Below are 19,668 nucleotides of genomic sequence, written 5' to 3'. Positions count from 1 at the left end.
TTAAGGGGGTTCCATCCATTTTTATTTGACCAGTGGGCGTGATATTTTCTATGAGTTTTAAGTTTTTGTTCCATGTTTTGCTTCCATTCGATGGAGGGTCTCCTAATACAATCCTTTCATGATCCGGCACACAGTGGGTTCAGGGTCAGGCTGATGACTGTAAGGCAGACTGACCAAATACATCAACCTGAGTCCTTTGTTGGTGGGAGCCGGGCACCCTCTAGCTGTTCCTGTCTCAGAGCCATGAAGGGTGAGCTGGAGGAGGTCTCTCAGTCTATTGGGCGAAGTCTTGGTCAGACTTCAGATTTCTTCCATTCTTTTAATTCCATTTCCCACAGACTTTTGGAAGTCCCCCCCCCTTGTAGATACATATGCTGCAAATATCTATGAATATAGGGGAGCATTTAGGGGCAGAGTGGTGGAAACTCCTAGCTATAACCAAACACCTGAGGGAATGAGTGACTCAGGGGGGTGGGTGGGGGGTACTAAAGCCAACTAGTTCGACAGAGTGCATCAAGACAATGCTCCGAGTCCTACTTTGGTGATTAGCACCTGGGGTCTTGACAACTTGGGAACAGCCCTCTTAGATGAAACTTTTCCTCTCTCCCCGTTGAGCTATGGTTTTGTTCTCCGTGCCAGACCCACTCAAGGCTGTCCTCTGGGACCCGAAGCCCTGGAACCCCTTTCCCTTCCTAATCCTCATTCCAACCCTGACTGCCAACCTCCAGGGCCTGCCAGGGGCCAGGAAGGTGATATTTGGAAGTGCCACCCAAAAGTCCAGCCCCAACAGCCAGACACTGATTTCTTGGAAGCCCTGGCATGCAGAGACCTCCAGAGGGCACCCCGTCCATTCCCCTTTAGGCACCTAACAGTCGTCACAACAAACAAGCAGCCCACAAACAAACTGAGAAACTCCTACGGAGAGGTGATTGTCCTGGCTGAAATACTCTTACTTCAGCGTCTGGAACCAGTGACGGTTAGGATTGGGTCAGTAACCCTGGGGTCAGGCCTTCTGTATCGGTGAGGGTTTTACTGGATCTCCGAGCTTCTCTGGCAGAGAGGGCAGAAGGTAGTAAGTGGGGGCTCTGCCTGGCCAGAAAATCGGGGGTGGCTCCGAAATATCCGTTGTTTAAGGAGCAAACCCTTTCACCGACAGGCTTCCACTTTGCCGTAGTCTACTGGTGAACCACTGGCCATACATTCCAGGGTCACTCCCTTTCCCACCCTTTATGTGCCAAACCCAGGTTTGGGGACTTCGGGAAGAACAGCCCCTCGGTGCTGTAGGGTGGTGGCACTGCCTGCAGCCACCAGCTCACTGGGCCCCGTGTCTGTGCAGCTCTTGAATAATTGATGGCAACAATTGAACAATGGTTGTTTTCAGACCGTGGTCGCTGACTTGTGGGGGTGCCAAGGGGCAGAAGGACAGATGGTTTGGGATGAGCATTGCCCAGGGCAGATGTCCAGAGCCTCCTACCAGTTGCTCAGCATCTAGGAGAGTCTCCAGTTCACAGACACATTGGTTGCTTTATAAACAAGTTCAGAAGGACCGTCTTATTGTCTACCACCTTGAGTCTTTCACAGAGATAACAGGAAACAGCAAAACCGAAGTCCTGACACCGGGGTACCAAGGGGGCACTCGTGCAGGAGCACAGTGACTGTGAGCCCCAGGATGCAACACAACTGCTTGGTTCTCAGGGTCTGGCAAGCCACCCGCTGTCAGAGGCCCATCACACATCCTTCTCTGTCTAGTGGCAGGCGCCCTGCCTGGGTGGCACCGTGGGTGGGTTACGTGTTGGGCTGTAAAGCGCAGGTCTGCAGTTTGAAGCCAACCGGCCGCCCTCCAGGAGAAAGATGGGGCTTTCTATTCCCGTCAAGATTTAGTCTTTGAAACCCACAGACACGGCCCTGCTCCATCCCGTGGGGCCTCTACGAGGTGGAACGGGCCCAATGGCAGCAGTGAGTCGGTTGTCGAAAATAATATTTACGTTTTCCTCGCCGGATGGACTTAACCCAGGCTCTGGTTTTCAAAGGTTTCCCTGTAAAATTGGGACATCCTGGGAAGGACACACTTTAGCTCACGGGATTGAAGGTAGTCAGAGATGATGTGCGAAGGGGAAAAAAATCACAGCGACTATGTGTGGAATGCTGTGATGAAAGGGGAGCATCCCAGGGGGCAGTTGATGATACTCTTCTGAGAATTCAACCTTGTTTGATGCATGTTTTCATGTACAAGGTGGAGGGGGGAGGTTTCCAGAATTAATTTTACTCCTTGCAAAAATAGATTATTGTGAATAATTGTGGCAACACACAACTGTGGGGGGAAGCATTCACTGTTCCTCCAACGCAGGATACGCACTGTTAACCTTTTTACACATGCCTTTTCAAACTTCATAAACACACACACATATTTTTTTCCTTGTTTTTTTAATCGTTTTACTAGGGGCTCATACAACTCTTATCACAATCCATAAGTACGTCAATTGTGTAAAGCACATTTGTACATTCATTGCCCTCATCATTCTCAAAACATTTCCTCTCCGCTTAAGCCCCCCGGCATTAGGTCTTCATTCCCACCACCCTCCCTCCCCACTCCCCGCTCCCTCATGAACCCTTGATAATTTATAAATTATTATTTTGTCATATCTTGCCCTATCCGACATCTCCCTTCACCCACTTTTCTGTTGTCCGTCCCCCAGGGAGGAGGTCACATGTAGATCCTTGTAATCGGTTCCCCCTTTCCAACCTACCCTCCCAGTATCACCACTCACACCACTGGTCCTGAAGGGATCATCCTCCCTGGATTCCCTGTGTTTCCAGTTCCTGTTTGTACCAGTGTACATCCTCTGGTCTAACCAGATTTGTGAGGTAGAATTGGGATCATGATAGGGCGGGAGGAAGCATTTAGGAACTAGAGGAAAGTTGTATGTCTCATTGTTGCTATATCGCAGCTGACTGGCTCGTCTCTTCCTTGAGACCCTTCTGTAAGGGGATGTCCAGTGGCCTACAAATAGGCTTTGGGTCTCTACTCCACAATCCCCACCTCATTCATTATGATAAGATTTGCACACACATATATTTATAGGTGCATAACCCCCAAACCAAACCCACTGCCATCAGTTGATTTTGACCTATGTGGGGTTTCCAAGATTCAATCTTCATGGGGCCGACAGCCTCATCTTTCTTCCACAGAGTGGCTGGTGGGTTTGAAGGGCCCATCTTTCAGTTAGCAGCTCAATTCCTGACCAGGTGTGAGGCTGTGCCCATAGGGAAGTTCTACCCTGTCCTACATGGTTACTTTGAGTATGAATTGAGATTCTTTTTTGTTTTTTCTTTAGGTATTGAGATAGTTTATTGTGCCAACCTGGCCAATAAACACATGTGGGGTTAATTGAAGGGCAGAGGGATAAATGGCTCAGTGAGCCTCGCCTTTCTAGTTCTCAGTTCTCTTGCTTTCTGATGGTTGGACCAGGGTGCAGCTGCCTTAGCCAGTTCCCTGCTTCAGCTGGCAAAGCTGACTTCCTGCAAGACAACCCTGAGGAGAAGCCACATGGACCTACCCCGATGCAGCCCTGGGTGCTGGAGCAGCTGTGTGGAGCTCCTGCCAGCGCTGAGATGCTTACACATTCACTGACTCGGCTTTCCTCCTACAGTTGGCATCATTGTGCGTGTTTTGTGAGATGGAGGAGGACTTTGTGGCTTGGTCTTGGACATGTAGGTTAATGGGTTAATGTACTTGTGGGCTTGGGCAGCACTGGGTGGGGATGTTTTCTTGATGTGCACTTACCCTATATATAAAACTCTCATACATGAGTTTCTGTAGATTTGTTTCTCTAAAGTACCCAGACTAATACAGGTATACATAGATAACATATATAGTTTTCTACAAAGGAACCTCCCAAACAAGACAGACCAACCAGAACAATCATGTGAAGCTGTTTTGTAGACTATAATTTTTGAATTTAATAATTGACCATTGGGGTGTAGTGAATTATTTTCTGTAGCGTTTGTGGACATATGTGGCCTCGCAACTCCCAGAAATGATTGGGTGGGACTCTGCAGATAAAGTAAAGGAAATGTGCTTCTGGAGGCACATTTAATATTCTTCTCTAGCAGCACAATTCAAAGACAGACTTTTCTCCGGTTTTCCTTATTCATAGGCTAGCTTTGGCATACAGATGGGGTGACTGAAGATACCCTGCTTTGGGCTGGGTGCACCTTAGTTTTCAAAGTGACATCTTTGCTTTTGAAGAGTTTAAAGGGGTCTTTTTTAGCAGCAGGAGCCCTGGGGTGTCCTGGGCTGCTCGCCACACGGTCAGCAGTTGGAGACCACCCGCCCTCAGAGAGGAGAGAGGCCGATGTGGCTTCCTTCTCCCGCAAAGAGAGAGCTGTCTTGGAGGCTCAGAGGAACATTTCTATCTTGCCCTATAGGGTCGCGATGAGTTGGCATTCATCGACTCAAGGGCGATAAGTTTGAAGTTGTGTTTGTAGCTGATTTGCCCACTGCAAGATGGCACTTGATTTCGTGACCGCTGCGTCCATGGATGACATTTATGGATCCAAGTAAAGTGAACCCTTGATGACCTTGACATGTTCTCCACTTACCGTGGTGTTGGTTACTCTACTGAACCCTGGAGACTCGGTTTCCGTCTCCATCAGAAAGTGCTTTAAGTCCTCTTGCTTACAGCAAGCAAGCCTGTGCATTTCAAATGTTGTTAATGAGCCTTCCTTCAATCCTTGGGCCACATTTTCCATTTGGCATAGTTTCTTGGATTATTTGCTCAGAACACAGAGTGAACAGGTATGGAGAAAGGATATGACCCTGGTATACACCTTTCCTGACGTAAAACCATACATACAGTAGGGTCCCTTTATTCTTGGTCTATCTGTAGGTTCTCCATGAGCACAATAAAGTGTTCTAGAATGAACATTCTTCCCAGGGTTATCCCTAATTTGTAATCCACAGAGTTGAATACCTTTGAGTAAAACATAAATAAACTTCTTTCTGATATTCTCTGTTTTCAGCGAAGATCAATCTAATGTCAGCAAGGATATCCCCTCATTTCATGTTCTCTTCTGAATCAAGCTTAATTTCTGGTAGCTCTGGGTTGACTAGAGAAACAAATTCATAGACACTCATATGTGTGGGAGAAAGAACTTTATATAAAGAGCAATTGCATATTAAGCAAACATCCCAGCCCAGTCCAGATCAAGTCCATAAATCTGATATTAGCCCCTATGTCTGATACCAGTCTATAAATTCCTCTTCAGACTCATACAACACATGCAATGACGCTGAATGCAGGAAGATCACAGACCAATGGGTGGAAAATTTTGTGGATCCAGTGGCAGTGGAAGTATCTCAGCGCTGGTGTGGATCTCCATGTGGCTCTTCCAGCTCCAGGGTTCTGGCTCCATCAGCATAGCTCCATGTGTCTTTTCAACAGGAATGCCTGGCAGGGAGAGGGTGTATCTGGCCTCCAGTGAGCTATTTATCTATGTCGTGCCTCCAAATGAGGTCATCAAGCTGTGACATGATTGACAGGCTTGACTCCACCCTTTTCAAGTTGACAGGATATTATGTAACTGCCACATACCACCCCTTGTCAACTTGACACTTTCATACAACTCTTTAGCCATATGTAATTAAAAAAATCATTGTATTGGGGGCTCATACAACTCTTATCACAATCCATCCAGGCATCCATCCATGTGTCAAGCACATTTGTACATTTGTTGCCATCATCAGTCTCAAAACATTTGCGTTCTACTTGAGTCCTTGGTATCAGCTCCTCATTTTTTCTCCTCCCTCCCCGCTTCCCCTCCCTCATGAACCCTTGATAATTTATAAATTATTATTATTTTATCATGTCTTACACAGTCTGATATCTCCCTTCACCCACTTTTCTGTTGTCCGTCCCCCAGGGAGGGGATTATATGTAGATCCTTGTAATCGGTTCCCCCTTTCTACCCCACCCGCCACCCTCCCTGTATTGCCACTCTCACCACTGGTCCTGAAGGGTTCATCTATCCTGGATTCCCTGTGTTTCCAGTTCCTATCTGTACCAGTGTACATCCTCTGGTCTAGCCAGATTTGTAAGGTAGAATTGGGATCATGATAGTGGGGGTAGGAAGCGTTTAAGAACTAGAGGAAAGTTGTATGTTTCATCATTGCTACACTGCACCCTGACTGGCTCGTCTCCTCCCCGTGACCCTTCTGTAAGGGGATGTCCAGTTGCCTACAGATGGGCTTTGGGTCCCCACTCTGCACTGTCCCTCATTCTCAATGATATGATTTTTTTGTTCTGATGATGCCTGATACCTGATCCCTTCGACACCTTGTGGTCACACAGGATAGTGTGCTTCTTCCATGTGGGCTTTGTTGCTTAATTTTTTGTTTTTTGATGCCTGATACCTGTTCCTATTGTCACTGCGTGATCACACATATGTAATTTTTAAACAAAATAATAAAATTATATCTAACTAACAGGATAAAACTGAAATTAATACAGTTCAATAATATGTGACAGCCTCATTTAAACATAATATTTTATAAGTGAACAAAACAACAATATTCTATGCCTAATAGTTGCAGTTAAATGAACACCTTCACTATAATCCTATCAAATATACTCCCTGCTGATAAACCACTGCAAATATTTTTGAATTATCTTTAGCAATGTTTTGCTCACATGGGATATTAATTCTATTGTTTGATAGTTTCCACCCGATTCAATCTCCTTCTTTTGGAATAGATCTCTTCCAGTCCGTCAGCCCAGCCGCCAAATTTCTTGGCATTGATGGGTGTGGTAGTCACATAATTTTGTGTCAACTTGATAAATACATGTAGGGGTGGAGTCTAGCCTGTCAATCAGGACACAAATACGTGTAGGGGTGGAGTCTAGCCTGTCAATGATGATGCCTCCTTTTGAGTGTGGCCTTCTCCTGAGGATTCTGGGAACTTCCTCTCTTTCTTCCTAGAGGTGGGCCACACTCTCTCTCTGCTTCACCTTGCTGTGGAAGAGCCACACTCAGAGAGCTGGAGGAGCCATGTGGAGATTCGTGCCAGTCCTGAGATGCTTCCACTGCCACTGAATCCACAAGACTTTTCACCCATCGGCCTGTGATCTTCCTGCATTCAGCATCATTGCATGTGCTCTGTGAGTCTGAAGAGGGATTTATGAACTAGTATCAAACTCATGCATTAGTATCAGACTTAAGGACTTGATCTGGACTGGGCTGGGATGCGTTCTCAGTATGCAATTGCTGTTTGATATAAAGCTCTCTCTTACACACACGAGTGTCTCTGGATTTGTTTCCCTAGTCCACCTGGCCAAACACACCGAGCGAATGCTTCCAGGGTTGCAAATATTTGTTGAAATATCTCCATTGATATTCTATTAATTCCTGGACCCCTTGGGTGTGTGTGTCCCCCCATGGAACATTGGGCTTCTTTCTTCAGCATTATTGGTTCCTGAATACTATAGCTTACCTTCTGAAATGGTTGAACATTGGTCCATTCTCTTTGATAGTGACTCTATATAGTTATTCCATCTCCTTTTGATGCTTCTTGCATTGGTCAGTATTTTACCTTGTAATCCTTTAATATCACAACTCCAGTCTCAATTTCTTTTCTCTTCGATTCCTTTAGTTTGGGAAATGCAGAGCATTTAATTGCAGGTCATTGCACATTTTACCAAAATATTTTCTTTTGTCTTCTTGAGCTGCCCTGTGAAATCTTTCGTTCAGCTCGTTGACATCATCATTTCTTTCCTTTGCTTTAGTTATTATACACACTAACAGCAAGTTTCAGCATCTCTTTTGAAACACACTTTGCTGGTTTTTTTCATTTCTGGCTTTTTAAGCAACCCTTTGCTTTCTTCACGTATGGTGTCTGCATCTTTCCACAACTCATCTGGTCATTAGGGTCTGATGCATCAAATTTATTCTTACGATACTCTCTAAATTCAATTGGGATGGACTCAAGGTCGTATTTTAGCTCTCATGGACTTGTTTTAATTTTCTTCAGCTCCAACGTGAATCTGCACATGAGCAATTGATGATCTCTTCCATGATCAAGCCCTAGCCTTGTTTTCATTGGTGTTGAGCTGTCTCCTCCCACAAATGTAGTCAGTTTGATGCTTGAGTATGTAATTTGATGACGTCCACATATGTAGTCCCCATTTATGTTGTTGAGGTGTACTTTAAAAAAATCATTTTATTGGGGGCTCATACAACTCTTATCACAATCCAGACATACATTAATTGTGTCAAGCACATTTGTACACTCGTTGCCCTCATCATTCCCAAAATATTTACTTCCACTTAAGCCCTTGGCATCAGCTCCTCATCCCCCCCCCACTCCCCTCTCCTTCATGAACCCTTGATAATTTCTAAATTCTTATTATTTTGTCATATCTTACACTGTCCGACGTCTCCCTTCACCCACTTTTCTGTTGTCCGTCCCCCAGGGAGGAGGTTATACGTAGATCTTTGTAATTGGTTCCCCCTTTCTACCCCACCTTCCCGCCACCCTCCCTGTATTGCCACTCTCACCCCTGGTCCTGAAGGGTTCATCTGTCCTGGATTCCCTGTGTTTCCGGTTCCTATCTGTACCAGTGTACATCCTCTGGTCTAGCCAGATTTGTAAGGTAGAATTGGGATCATGATGGTGGCGGGGAGAAAGCATTTAAGAATTACAGGAAAATTGTATGTTTCATCATTGCTACATTGCACGCTGACTGGCTTGTCTCCTCCCCGTGACCCTTCTGTAAGGGGATGTCCAGTTGCCTACAGATGGGCTTTGGGTATCCACTCTCATTTACAACAATATGATTTTTTGTTCTTTGATGCCTGATACCTGATCCCTTTGACACCTCATGGTCACACAGGCTGGTGTGCTTCTTCCATGTGGGCTTTGTTGCTTCTCAGCTAGATGGCTGCTTGTTTATCTTCAAGCCTTTAAGACTGCAGATTCTCTATCTTTTGATAGTTGGGCACCATCAGCTTTCTTCACCACATTTGCTTATACACACATTTGTCTTCAGCGATTGTATCTGGAAGGTGAGCACACAATGATATGGTTTTTTGTTCTTTGATGCCTGATACCCAATCCCTGCAACACCGTTGAGGTGTGTTTCAAAGAAAGACGTCATTGGTCTTGCACAATTTTATCACGTGATCTCACGAGTTATTTCTATCTCTAAGGCCATATTCTCAAGCTACCCCTATGTCTTTGTTTCCAACTTTCCCATTCCAATCACCAGTAATTACCAAGGCATCTTAATTGCATGTTTGATCAATTTCAGACTACAGAGGTTGGTAAACGTCTCCAAGGACTTCATCTTTGGCATTTTTGGTTGGTGAGTAAATTTGAGCAACGTTTATATTATTGGTCTTCCTTGAAGGCATATGGGGTATTACGCTATCTCTGACAGTATGACAGTTTTATATTTCAGGATAGAATTCGAAATGTTCTTCTTGATGGCGAATGTAACACCATGCCTCTTCAATTTGTTATCCCATAAGAATGTCAATTCAGTATGGCCTATACCAATTCATTTCAGTTCACCAACCCCAATCCAAACCCACTACATAGTGATCCTTAGGGCAAAGTAGAATTGTTCCCAAGGGTTTCAGAAGTAAATCTTTTCGGAAGCAGTTTCATTTTTCTTCTGTGGGTTTGAACTGCTGACCTTTTGGTTAGCAACCCAAGCCTTAATCCACTGTCCTACTGTGGCAGTTACATAATCTATTGTCAACTTGAAGAAGGGGTGGAGTCTAGCCTGTGAATCAGGTCACAGCTTGACGACCTCATTTGGAGGCACAGCAGAGATAAATAGCTCACTGGAGGCCAGACACACTCTCTCTGTTTAGTCTCCCCGTGAGACATTCCTGTTGACAAGCCACATGGAGCTATACTGATGGAGCCAGAGCCCTGGAGCTGGAGGAGCCTCATGGAGACCCACACCAGTGCTGAGATGCTTCCACTACCACTGGATCCACAGACTTTCCACCCACTGACCTGTGATCTTCCTGCATTCGGTGTCATTGCATGTGCTTTGAGTCTTAAGAGGAATTCATAGACTGGTATGGGCATTTGGGACTTACGGACTTGATCTGGACTGGGCTGGGATGTTTTCTTAACATACAATTACTCTTTATAGAAAGATCTTTTGGATACACCTATGAGTGTCTGTGAATCAGTTTCTTTAGTCAACCTGGATTAGCACAACTACCACGGCTCATTTCGGTTCTCTAAGGCCTAGGGTATCTATCTATGAGTTCTCCTTTCAGGGTTCCTTGATTCATACTTTATACATCCCAGGTTCTCAATATAAATGGATGTTCTCATCTGTTTCCTGTTTCTTTTCTTTCTTTCCTGTTTTCAGCTGTGTCTTTTTATCGTAAGCGAAGGCCCTGAAAGCTGCACTCTGCCCAGGTCACTAAGGTCAGTTTGACTTTGAAGAAGCTGCTCTTCCGCACGCATATTCTGAGCGCCTTCTACCAGAAGGGCGCATCTTCCGGCTCTCTGTCAGACAATGTTTCACCGGTCACCTTTCTTCAGAAGCGCATCACCAGGCCTGCCTCCTGCATTCGGTCTGGATGCTTGCTCTGCCACCAAGAGTCACCTTATTTGCCTGTGGCTGTTAGGTGCTCTTGAGTTGAGTAGGTTCTGACTTGGGGCGGCAATGTGTGCCCCTGTCCGTGTAGAACTTTCCCAATGGATTTCAAGGCTGTGACTCTCAACAGCAGTCTGCACGGCCTATTTTCCTAGGTGCCTCTGTTCAAAGGGTCAATTAATAGTTGCGCACTTAACTGTCGGGGCTCAGGGGTCCCCAACACTCCAATGGTTCCTCAGGAGCGACTTTCTTCATGTATGAAGAATGGTGGAAAATAAGACAGACAGACAGACAGACAGACAAAGTGGGGCAGAGAGGACCCTTGTCCCTGCGTCAGGACCAGGAGAGTGAATGTGTTTTCCAATGGGGATATATAATGGGACTTACAGAACTTTCCAAAGGCCCACACGCCATACAGTGAACATATTACACAGTCAATGGATAATATCATAAGCAGGTAGCATAATAAACAAGCAATGAGGTGACTCATCATCTTGACCCAGCGCTAGTTGACCTTGGATGCCCCTGAGCCCTCTCTAGGGGAGTAATCTGTGGTCAGTATCAGCAACAGACTTCAGAAAAGACTTTGCAATATTTTATGGTGGGTTGGTGATAAAACCTGATTGCTCTTATCTACAGATAAGCTCCAGGCACAGGGAATAAATAGCCAGACACAGGTATGAAACACCTTTTATGGTAGCTGCTTTATGACAGTTCCTTTATGGGGGGGGGTCATTGGAGGGACTGCATCCAGTCATGAGAATGTGTAGTAAGATTTATTTCTGTCTCATAACTGTGAGGGTCTTCCCCCACCAGAGTTGGCTTTCCAGTCCTGTAATTACGAGCACAGAGGATCCGGCTGCATTTACTATCCTCTCATCCAGACCCTCAGTTCGTCACACTCAACGGTTTGCACTACCTTGCCAAGGAGCGGATGGACTCAGAGGGACCCTTTAGGACTGAGTGGAATTGCCTCATAGGATCTTCTAGCTGAAATCTTTCCGCAAACAGATGGCAGCATCTTTCTTCGGCAGAGTGACTGATGGGTTAGAAGCATCTACTTTTAGTTGGGTTAGCAGCCAAGTCTTTATTATTATTATTATTTTGGTGTAGTATTAAATTAAAAGTGACACGGAGGTGGGGTGCCTGCCCCCACCGCTACTACTACTACTATCTGGTTCAGTAATGCACAATTGTACGGTTGAGATAATATATATATATATATATGACGTTATATTAAAGTCATCGAGAGCATGAGAGATAATACAATAATACAGTCAGACATATTACATGGTAGCATTGCTCACCTCCACCCCGCTTGGTGGTCCTCGTGGGGGGAACCCGGATGCCAGAGCAGGAGCCGCCTCCCTCGCGGGAACAGCCCTCTCGTCCTCTGCCCTCATGGGAGCAGCCCTCACGGGAAGCAGCCCTCCTTCCTCAGCCTCCCTCCTGGGAGTAGCCCCCCTGAGAACCAGGGAGCCTCCTTATTTATTACTAACCACACATCATATCACTTTAGGGGTATACATCACAGCATCATGCATCACAGAGTGGGGCGATACAATTCACAACAACCTGCATCATAGGGAGGGATTGCAACATAGGCAATACAAGCAATAGAAGGGGGATGACCTAGTCATCTTAGAGTGGTCCCGGGCTTGCCTTTGGGCACTGCTTCAAGGGAACAATGTCAGAAGGGAATGGGCCCTATTTGGGGTGAGTCAGACTATACAGTCTGGCCGCTCTAGATGGCTAATGTTAAGGAGAATAACCTCTGACCTACTTTTGCTGACCACCTATTGTACAGTCATTCTTAAGCAGCTAAGTCTGGTACATATTATTGGGGAAACAGCTTAAGAGAAATCCTTCTGTTCCCCACATTCTGGTACCGAGAATGGGGTTCAAACAAATCTTTAACCATTCTGCCACCAAACCCCCAAACACCAAACTCTCGAGTTACTTCTAATTTATATCGACCTTCTAGGACAGGGTGGAACTGCCCCTGCGGGTTTCTGGGACTGTGACTCTACTGGAGTAGAAAAGCCTCTTTTTTTCTCACACAGAGCAGCTGCTGGTTTTGAACCACTGACCTCTTGGGTAGTAAGTAGTACAAGGAGGAACCACTACATCACCAACATGCATGAAGCTTAAAAGGATGCCGTGCAATAATTTTTGATATATTTACAGAGTTGTGTGACTACAAATGCAATGTGCTCATTAACAGTCACACTTTATTTCTCCCTCCTCCTAGCCCCTGGCAACCACACATATACTTTCTGTCTCTACATATTTACTTGCTCCAAAATTTTCACATACATGAAGTCATGCAATATTTGGCCTTTATTTTATGTTTGTTTTTTTCTTTTCTTTCTGGCTTATTTCACTTAGTGTCATGTTTTCCAGGCTCACTCAGGTTACAATGTTTTTTTTTCTTCTGAGCTTCATTCTTTTTTTATGGCTAAATAATATTCTGTTGTGGAGCCAGACTGCTGTTTACCCATCTGTTGACAAACACTTGCATTGTTTCTATTTTCTTGTCTCCACTGGGAGTGTCCGTGTACAGCAGGGGTTCTCAACCTGTGGGTCGGGACCCCTTTGGCTGAGCAAGCGGCCTTAGTGGGAGTCCTGCTGGGACTCCTGGGGCCCTTGCTTCCTTTTGCAGTGCCCCGTGCCCCACCTAGGTTGCTGGCAGGGGCACATGTGGCAGTCACAGGTGCCAGCAGAAGGGCAAGGAGGGGAGTTGCCAGAGGAGTGTCCCCCTGCGCACTTCTTGGGTCCATGGGCGGGTGGCTGCTGTCTGGGGGTGGGGAAGAAACAACGGCCAAGTACATGTTCTTCCAGCCCAGCAGCTGGCGGCCCTCGTGAGCATGAGCCTGCAGCAGGTGGCTCTGGCTGTGCTTTCCACACCAGGGACCAGCGAGCCCGAGGGTCTGTGTGCACAGCCTACTGTCTGCTGTTGCTGTCTGTCTTTGTGCTGGACCTGGTGCTCACTGCCCAGATAGGCGGCGCGTGTGGGTGGGGTGTGTGCATCCCTGATAGTCCCTGCTCCGGCTGGAGGGCAGGGGGGTTGAGAGGAAGCCCAGGTGGGGCTGTGTCTTTTTAAGGCATTTATTTGTTGGGAACATGTGTGTGTGTGTGTGTGTGTGTGTGTGTGTGTGTGTGTGTGAGAGAGAGAGAGAGAGAGAGAGAGAGGAATATCTACACTGAATTTGTCACTTGCACCCACATTTGTTTGAATGTGAAGTTTTCCATATTCTTCATTTCTCCACTTATTTTCCCTATAAAACAACAACCAGCAAGACAAATTCACTGCCATCGACTCAATGCTGACTTACAGCAGCCCTCTGGGGCCGGCTAGAACTGCCCCCGTGAGTCTCAATTCTTTTTGTTTTTTTAAAAATAAAATGTATTTATTTAGATAATTAAAGAATACACAGTTATTAAGGATTGTACATGAAAGGGTATGGATCACATATTTCTTTAACATACATATTTAATCATTTTATTGGGGGCTCATACAACTCTTATCACAATCCATACATGCATCCATTGTGTTAAGCACATTTGCACATTTGTTGCCATCATCATTCTCAAAACATTTGCTTTCTACTTGAGGCCTTGGTATCAGCTCCTCATTTTTTCCCCTTCCTCCCCACCCTCCCTTCCTCCCTTCCTTTCTCCCTCCCTCCCTCATGAACCTTGGTAATTTATAAATTATTATTTTGTCATATCTTACACTGTCCGACATCTCCCTTCACCCACTTTTCTGTTGTCCGTCCCCCAGGGAGGAGGTTATATGCAGATCCTTGTACTCTGTTCCCCCTTTCCAACCCACCCTCCCTCCAGCCTCTTGTGAGTCTCAACTCTGCATGGAGCAGAAAGCCCGTCTTTCTCCCGAGGAGCAGCCGGTGGCTTCCAGTTGCTGACTGCGTGTCCTTTGACAGCCAGTGAGTGGCCACCAAGGCCCCTTTCTGATGAATGTGCAAAAGGGCAGGGTTGTTCTTGAGAGTCTTCTGAGGAGCAGTAGAGACAGACTGACTGAGGGACGTTGGAGTGAAGGATCACAAGCAACGGGCAAGAGGCCGCAGAGAAAGGAGGCGCAGGGGAAACACCCAGAGACTCGGAGCAGAAGGCCCTTTACTACGAGCGATTTAACTCACAGGGGTCGTGGGGTGCAGTGGGAGACGCGGGTTTGACGAGCAGCCAATGAGCTTCCAGGGCCGCCACCCCGTCAGGGGAAGCTCACGGGTTGCTGCCGTGCCACACAGGCTTCAACTGAGCATCCAGGCTAAAAGGGACAGTGTGGAACATCCTGGAAAGCCCTGCGAGTTGTCCCAACAAGATGATTGACTCATTTGTCAACAGCAGTAGCAGCCAGCGATTGGACCTGTCGCTTTCAAATAGGTAATAAAGCCCCCAGTTGCCACTGGGTCAACTCTGACAGCATGGGGCCCCACGTGTTGCAGAGAAGATGCCCGAGAAGGGCTGCGATCTTTGAAAAGCAGATTGCCAGTCCTTCCTTCTGAGGCACCCCTGGGTGGATTTGAACCATCAACCTTTCAGGTGGCAACCAAGCGCTTAACCATTTGCTAACACTCAGGGGCGCCCTCATTACACAAAAAAGATACAAAGTGATGTCCAGGGACCCATGATTTCCTGCCACACACCAGACGCCCCTTTAACACTTTCTAACAGGGAGAGCAGGGAACACTTTCAGAACCGGGAGGTCTACGAGTCAAGTTTAAGTGGCTTGCATTGCAGTGTGCTTTTCTAACTTGAGTGGGCATATGAGTCCTGAGGGGCTGGGGTCTAGTTTAAATAAAGATTCTGAAGGTCTGTCAACTTGAAGATAGAGAGGTGAAGGGGTAGAGTTTAGGCTGTCAATCAGGATGGCCCCTCCTGGTGGGCATGGCCTTCTCACAAGGAAGATCTTGGGAACCTCCTCTCTCTCTCTCTTTCACTCTCTCTCTCCCCCCGCTTCACTTTCCTGATGTTGGGACCCTCAGAGAGTTGGAGGAGCCACCCGGAGACCCGCGCCAGCACTGAGATGCTTCCACCACCACTGGATCCCCAAGACATTTCACCCACCAGCCTGTGATCTTCCTGCTTTTGGCATCATTGCATGTGACTGCGTGAGTCTGAAGAGGAATTTGTAGACTAGTATTGGGCATATTGGATAATATCGGGCTTATGGACTTGATCTGGACTGGGATGTTTTCTCAATACAGTTACTCTTCTATATGAAGCTCTCTCATATATATCCATGAGTGTCAATGACTTTTTTTCTCTAGTCAACCTGGCATAACACAGGAAGGGTTGTTTTCTTTTTGAGTTGGTAAGTCTTTACAGAAGCAGACCGCCTCATCTTTCTCCCTTTGAGTGACTGGTGGGTTTGAACAGCCAAGCAAGCCAGTGAATGTCTAACCCACAACACCATCAGGACACCTTACCAGGGATATAGAGGGCTAGGATTTACATCAAATTCTGTGGGACACAATCTAATCCATAAGAGATGAGGGCTGAGCATCTACCTTGCTGAACAGCTTTGAGATGCACTGATGATGTGGTCCAGGCCCATCGTGCGAGTAGCTGCAATGCACACAGGACCACACCCGCCATGCCACCAATGTTTCATGTGGCGTATTCACCCCTCCTGTATGCATAGTGCAGCTCCTTTGTGTCAAGTACTGTTTTAGATTCTGGAGCTTCAGCAATGGAAAGAATGGATGAAAATCCCTGCTGGTGTGCAGTTGACCTTCTTGTGGGGAAGACAGTCAATAATCAGAGGAAACAGTCGATCCTTTGGTGAGCCAGGAGGCGGCTTTGCTGAATAAGCGAACCTGACCCGGAAATTCAAGGGGCAGAGAACCTGGGTGTGAGGGGAGCTTTCAGAAAGGAGAGTCAGAGAACACCTTTGTGAAGTGGCATGTGGAGTAAAACGTGAAGGAGGGGAGGGAATGGGCTATGAGAATATGCAACAACTTAAAAAATAATTATGAATCGGGCTAAGGTCCATGTCAACAGAGAGGAGCCGCTTCCCCACCCCGCCTGGAAGCTTGGGAGAAAGAACTCGACCTCAATAGGAGATGATTCATGCTGTAGAAAGCAATGAGACTAGCGTTCGACTTAAAGCAATACTAACAGGTGCAATCTGGTCAAGTACACGACCGTGTCAGCTATGGCTGCATGAGGTTGCTTACAAGATACCTCCACCAGGCATTTTCCAGTTTGGCAAAGGAGGGAGGAAGGAGGAGAGTCTCCTCCCAGTCTGGAAAGGAACCCTATAGTCAAATCTCTACGGAGGAAGGGTTTGCAATTCAAGCGCATGTGTGGGGATCAGAAATATTGTCAGAAGCCAATGACCACACGAAGCATTGAAGAGGTTCCTAGAATGGTGACGGGTCAGGATGTCGTGTGAAATTTTCACTGGATGCTACCCAGAGAAGCACCAAGAAAGCAAATAACAAATCACCGCCCCGCCCCCCACCCCGCCCTTCCAAACCAAACCAAACCTTGGGGCTAACGTGAAAGAATGGGAGGAGTGAGACAAAGAAGCAGAAAGCTGCATGGGAAGTTGCGTGGGAAGCACTCCTGCATGGGCAGCGTCCAGATGTTGGGGCACCCTGGCTGCCTCGTTCTGCCCCACTAGCTCCAGGGGCACCTGGAACCAGGCTAGCTGAGCGTGCCCTCCCCGGGAGCAGGAGGACAAGCTAGGGAGAGGTCCAGCACCCCTCCTCTGACAGGCCTACCCCGAGGCCCCAGGAGGTCTAAATCAGATTTATGCACAGTGCCCATCCCCTTGCTCCCCTTGGCAAAAACATTTCTGCACCTGCTGGCGGATGCCTGCAATTCCCTTCAGAGGGGTTTCCTCCTGGAACTGAAGCTGGGAAGGCAAAAAGCATGAGCGATTGCTTCACGTGTTAAGTCATCTGTCCAAGTCGAAGCTGCCCGTCAACCAGTGTCCATGATTGTTGTCAGATGTGGTTCCTTTCTGACCTGGGGAGCCCTGCAGAGAGGGTAGGGGTGGCCGAGGGAAGGCCGAGGAGGTCGGGACTTGGAATCCAGCCCTCCAGGCAGAGAGGTTTGCAAAGGTGGGGGGTAGTCTCCCTTCGGGCAACTCCGCAGAGCAGGCCCGCAGGTCTGCCAGCCAGAGCCAGCGAGGGGAGGATTGCCTGCCCTGGCCATCTGTGGACGCCCCCAGCTTAGCCGTGCTCAGACACGCAGACAGATGATTCACAGCAACCGTGTTGTTCATGAGTTTCAGAGGCTTTATTTTATTTTCTTTAAAACAAGGCTGACGTCATGAGGAAGGCATCTTTTTTTTTCCTCCTGCGTTTCCAAGGAGGCCTCCCTTTAGGGCAGTGGTTCTCAACCTGTGGGCCGTGACCCCCTTGGGGGACAAACAACCCTTTCACAGGCGTCGCCTGATTCATCACAGTAGCAAAATGACAGTGACGAAGTAGCAACGAAAATAATGTTAGGGTTGGGGGTCACCACCACATGAGGAACTGTATGAAAAGGGTCGAGGCAGTAGGAAGGTGGAGAACCATTGCTTCAGGGTGCATTCCCAAGGGACTCCTTTGGAAGTTGGAAGTCGCTGTCCAGACCCCCTCTTCAGAGCTGGATGAGTGAGGGGGGCTTCCTGATAGGGGTACAGGAAATAGCGATTTACTTTGATCTGATGATCAATGTAATCGTTCTTCATTGGGGAGGCATGGGAAAAATAGTGTCAACATGAAGACATTTTGAAGTTAACTACCGAATCAATTACAACTCCAGCTCAGAAGTGAATCTCATTATCTTTGCTCCTCAAACCCGCCCCCCCATCCTCCCCCTCCCGCCTGGCCAATCTTTCACATTTTCCAGCATGCCACGACTGTCTCCCCACTTTCAGACGGTAGTGTTTCTAGTGGGCAATCCTTTTAAATGATAATGCTTGGATGAAAGAATCTGCTCAAACGATACCTCACAAGTCAACACACGACAAGCAAACAGACAAAGAGAGGAAAAACTTAGGGGATATACAATTTGTAAAAGTTATTTTCCCCCCTGTGTGCTGTGTTGGGTTTATCCTGTGCTTTTTGTTTGGCCTTATTATCACACATATCATAAGCTTTTTCCCCGTGGACTGTTGACCTCTTAAGAGAGACAGTGCCAGGTGGCTGCTGCTTTGCTGTTTTTCCACATCTGGATGGAGCCGGATGTGGTGGCTGGGGGACAGTTCCAGCAGCCTGGGTGCCGTCTTGGCCCAGTGGGTGAACAGCAGGGCAGGTGCTTGGCTTCCAGGGCCATGGACAAGGGAAACCAAACACCGTGAGGAGTGGCGGGAGTCACCAGGGATCTGGAAAGTTATTTCCAAAGAGGTGGCGGCAGTCTGAGGGAGTCTGATGGGCCGCTGGGCACTGGGCCGCTCCCCTCCGAGATCTGATCGCAAACGCGGCTCCAGAGCTGGATGGGCTCTCTCCACAGAGCTGCGGTGACCTTCATAGTTGCCACGTGTGTCTTCCTTTGCATGGCCAAGAGGACTCACTCAGCTGAGTGGATTTGGCCTCAGGAGGCGGCATTGTGTGAGAAGAGCAGACGTGTGTGTGTGTGTGTGTGTGTGTGTGTGTGTGTGTGTGTGAGCTGAGAAGCAGGAAAGCCAGTGGCTCTTTTGGCCGTTTGACCTCCATTGTCTGTTTGCTTGTGAAAACTTTCATCAAGTATGGCTTGAAGTGGCCGTTGCTTCGGACAGTGGTTTGAATCCAAGCTCGGAAACTTGGGCAAGCTTGTGACCTTGGGCAAGTCATTTGTCATCTCTAAGCCTCAGTTTCCTGCAAAATAAGCGGATAAGGCTCGGCTGCATGGTAATTGTAAGGACAATAGGCAATGTAGGGAAAGTGTGTGGGAAGTCGGCACCCCGTGACATCACGATGATTCAGTCTGAAAACGGAGGTGAAGCTCCTTAGAGAGGTGTGAAGCGCTGTGCACACGGGCTATGCACACCATGCCGGGTGAGAGAGTTGTGGGCCAGAGGAAGCTGCCGGCTTAGGTCTCTATCACAGGATGG

The sequence above is a fragment of the Echinops telfairi genome, unplaced genomic scaffold (assembly GCF_000313985.2).
Source record: "Echinops telfairi isolate 266 unplaced genomic scaffold, ASM31398v2 ScPeMD7_7407;HRSCAF=8445, whole genome shotgun sequence".
Taxonomy (NCBI): Eukaryota; Metazoa; Chordata; class Mammalia; order Afrosoricida; family Tenrecidae; genus Echinops; species Echinops telfairi.
This window is presented reverse-complemented; position numbering follows the sequence as displayed.